This window comes from Arachis hypogaea, chromosome 18 (assembly GCF_003086295.3).
Source record: "Arachis hypogaea cultivar Tifrunner chromosome 18, arahy.Tifrunner.gnm2.J5K5, whole genome shotgun sequence".
Lineage (NCBI taxonomy): Eukaryota > Viridiplantae > Streptophyta > Magnoliopsida > Fabales > Fabaceae > Arachis > Arachis hypogaea.
Window position 1 is genome coordinate 99,831,578 of NC_092053.1, and position 4,493 is coordinate 99,836,070.

At 35.7% G+C, this 4,493-nt stretch overlaps 1 non-coding gene across 1 annotated transcript; it reads right to left on the reverse strand.

Moving 5' to 3' along the window:
• Positions 1-4,042: 4,042 nt before the first annotated feature.
• On the reverse strand, positions 4,043-4,150 carry LOC112773688 (small nucleolar RNA R71). Its single transcript, XR_003188225.1, has one exon. It is a non-coding gene; the product is annotated as a small nucleolar RNA R71 (small nucleolar RNA).
• Between the last annotated feature and the right edge of the window lie 343 nt (positions 4,151-4,493).

A 4,493-nucleotide genomic window follows, 5' to 3' on the forward strand; every position in this document is an offset into this window, starting at 1 on the left:
GTAGGATCTAGTTACTTTTAGGGATGTTTTCATTAGTTTTTATGTTAAATTCACATTTCTGGACTTTACTATGAGTTTGTGTATTTTTCTGTGATTTCAGGTATTTTCTGGCTGAAATTGAGGGACTTGAGCAGAAATCAGATTCAGAGGTTGAAAAAGGACTGCTGATGCTGTTGGATTCTGACCTCCCTGCACTCAAAGTGGATTTTCTGGAGCTACAGAACTCGAAATGGCGCGCTTCCAATTGCGTTGGAAAGTAGACATCCAGGGCTTTCCAGCAATATATAATAGTCCATACTTTGGCCAAAAATTGACGACGTAAACTGGCATTCAACGCCAGCCTTCTGCCTAAATCTGGCGTCCAGCGCCAGAAAAGGATCCAAAACCAGAGTTGAACATCCAAACTGGCACAGAAACTGGCGTTCAACTCCACAAATGGCCTCTGCACGTGCAACACTCAGGCTCAGCCCAAACACACACCAAGTGGGCCCAGGAAGTGGATTTATGCATCAATTACTTACTCATGTAAACCCTAGTAGCTAGTTTATTATAAATAGGACCTTTTACTAGTGTATTAGGCGTCTTTTTGACCATCCTGGATTGTATTTTGATCCTGTGATCACGTTTTGGGGGCTGGCCATCTCGGCCATGCCTGGACCTATCACTTATGTATTCTCAACGGTAGAGTTTCTACACTCCATAGATTAAGGTGTGGAGCTCTGCTGTTCCTCAAAGATTAATGCAAAGTACTACTGTTTTCTATTCAATTCTTCTTATTTCGCTTCTAAGATATCCATTCGCACCCAAGAACGTGATGAAGGTGATGATTATGTGTGACGCTCATCACCATTCTCCCTTATGAACGCGTGCCTGACAAACACTTCTGTTCTACATGAAATAAGCTAGAATGAGTATCTCTTAGATCTCCTAACCAGAATCTTCGTGGCGTAAGCTAGAATGATGGCGGCATTCAAGAGAATCCAGAAAGTCTAAACCTTGTCTGTGGTATTCCGAGTAGGATTCAATGATTGAATGACTGTGACGAGCTCCTAACTCGCGATTGCAGGGCGTTAGTGACAGACGCAAAAGGATAGTAAATCCTATTCCAGCATGATCGAGAACCGACAGATGAATAGCCGTGCCGTGACAGGGTGCGTGAGCATATTATTCACTGAGAGGATAAGATGAAGCCATTGACAAGGGTGATGCCTCCAGACGATTAGCCGTGCCGTGACAGGGCATTGGATCATTTTCCCGAGAGATGACCGAAAGTAGCCATTGACAGTGGTGATGTATCACATAAAGCCAGCCATGGAAAGGAGTAAGACTGACTGGATGAAGATAGCAGGAAAGCAGAGGTTCAGAGGAATGAAAGCATCTCCATTCACTTATCTGAAATTCCTATCAAAGAATTACATAAGTGTCTCTATCCCTATTTTATTAATTAATATTCGAAAACACCATTATCACTTTATATCTGCCTGACTGAGATTTACAAGGTGACCATAGCTTGCTTCATACCAACAATCTCCGTGGGATTCGACCCTTACTCACGTAAGGTATTACTTGGACGACCCAGTGCACTTGCTGGTTAGTTGTATCGAAGTTGTGACAATTATGAATTAAGATCAGAGCACCAAGCTTTGGAGCCATTACCAGGGATTGTTCGAGCCTGGACATCACAATTTCGTGCACCAAGTTTTTGGCGCCGTTGTCGGGGATTGTTCGAGTTTGGACAACTGACGGTTCATCTTGTTGCTCAGATTAGGTAATTTTCTTTTTATTTTATTTTCAAAAAAAAAAAAACTTTTCAAAAATATTTCTAAAATTTTCTCATCTGTTTTCGAAAATAATATAAAAATGAGTATGTCAGGCATGTCATGTCTGAATCTACATGCTGAAGCTTGGCTGGCCATTGGCCATGTCTAGTGTTTTGGACTGGAGCTTTCTTTGAAAGCTTGGCTGGCTAGTGAGCCATGTCTAATTCCTGGACTGAAGCTTTAGACTAAGAATGCAAGATTCCTGGAATTCATATTAAAAATTTTGGAATCCTTATTTTTCTTTTTTTAATTAATTTTTCGAAAAAAATCCAAAAAAAAATTAGAAAATCATAAAAATCAAAAATATTTTGTGTTTCTTGTTTGAGTCTTGAGTCACATTATAAGTTTGGTGTCACTTGCATATGCATCTTGCATTTTTTTCGAAAATATCATGCATCCATAGTGTTCTTCATGATCTTCAAGTTGTTCTTGGTAAGTCTTCTTGTTTGATCTTGATGATTTTTTTGATTTGTGTCTTTTCATGTTTATCATATGCATTCTTGAATTCTTAGTGTCTAAGCATTAAAGAATTCTAAGTTTGGTGTCTTGCATGTTTTCTTTGCATTAAAAATTTTTCAAAAATATGTTCTTGATGTTCATCATGATCTTCATAGTGTTCTTGGTATTCATCTTGACATTCATAGCATTCTTGCATGCATTCATTGTTTTGATCTAAAAATTTCATGCATTGCATAATTTTCATGTTTTTTATAAAAATTTCAAAAATAAAAAAATATATCTTTCCCTTTTTCTCTCATCAAATTCGAAAAATTGAGTTGACTTTTTCAAAAAATTTTAAAATCAAGTTGTTTCTTATGAGTCAAATCAAATTTTCAATTTGAAAATCTTATCTTTTTCAAAATCCTTTTCAAAAATCAAATCTTTTTCAAAATCTTAGTTATTTTCGAAAATTCCAAAAATATTTTTCAAAAATCTTTTTCTTATTTTTATATAAAATTTTCGAAAATAACTAATCAATTAATGTTTTGATTCAAAAATTTCAAGTTTGTTACTTACTTGTTAAGAAAGATTCAAACTTTAAGTTCTAGAATCATATCTTGTGATTTCTTGTGAATCAAGTCATTAATTGTGATTTTAAAAATCAAATCTTTTTCAAAAACTAATTTCTATCATATCTTTTCAAAAATATTTTCTTATCTTATCTTTTTCAAAATTTGATTTCAAAATATCTTTTCTAACTTCGTAACTTCTTATCTTTTCAAAATTGGTTTTCAAAATTTGTTTCAACTAACTAACTAACTTTTTGTTTGTTTCTTAACTTTTTCAAAACTACCTAACTAACTCTCTCTCTCTAATTTTCGAAAATATCTTCCCTCTTTTTCAAAAATTTCTTTTTAATTAACTAATTATTTTTATTTTTATTTTTAATTTTTTAAAAAAAAATTTTCGAAAAAAAAATACTAACAATTTTCAAAAACCATTTTCGAAAATCACTAACTCTTTTTCAAAATAATTTTCGAAAATTATCCCTCCCCTATCTTATTCTATTTATTCATTCATATCCTAACATCTCATCTCACATCTCTTCCATCCTCACAGTTGTGTTTCTTCCATTATATTACATTCTTTGTCTCCCCCTCTTCTTCTACTCACACAGGGATCCCTATACTGTGGTATAAAGGATCTCTATTATTATTATTATTTTTCTGTGCCCTCTTCTTTGTCATATGAGCAGGAGCAAGGATAAGAACATTCTTGTGAAAGCAGATCCAGAACTTGAAAGGACTCTGAAGAGAAAATTAAGAGAAGCTAAAATACAACAATCCAGAGATAACCTTTCAGAAATTTTCGAACAGGAAAAGGAGATGGCAGCCGAAAATAATAATAATGCAAGGAGAATGCTTGGTGACTTTACTGCACCTAATTCCAATTTACATGGAAGAAGCATCTCCATTCCTGCCATTGGAGCAAACAACTTTGAGCTGAAACCTCAATTAGTTTCTCTGATGCAGCAGAACTGCAAGTTTCATGGACTTCCATCTGAAGATCCTTTTCAGTTCTTAACTGAATTCTTGCAGATATGTGATACTGTTAAGACTAATGGAGTAGATCCTGAAGTCTACAGGCTCATGCTTTTCCCTTTTGCTGTAAGAGACAGAGCTAGATTATGGTTGGATTCTTAACCTAAAGACAGCCTGAACTCTTGGGATAAGCTGGTCACGGCTTTCTTAGCCAAGTACTTTCCTCCTCAAAAGCTGAGCAAGCTTAGAGCTGATGTTCAAACCTTCAGACAGAAAGAAGGTGAATCCCTCTATGAAGCTTGGGAAAGATACAAACAGTTGACCAAAAAGTGTCCTTCTGACATGCTTTCAGAATGGACCATCCTGGATATATTCTATGATGGTTTATCTGAGCTATCAAAGATGTCACTGGACACTTCTGCAGGTGGATCCATTCATCTAAAGAAAACGCCTGCAGAAGCTCAAGAACTCATTGACATGGTTGCTAATAACCAGTTCATGTACACTTCTAAAAGGAATCCTGTGAGTAATGGGACGCCTATGAAGAAGGGAGTTCTTGAAGTTGATACTCTGAATGCCATATTGGCTCAGAATAAAATATTGACTCAGCAAGTCAATATGATTTCTCAGAGTCTGCATGGAATGCAAGCTGCATCCAACAGTACTCAAGAGGCATCGTCTGAAGAAGAAG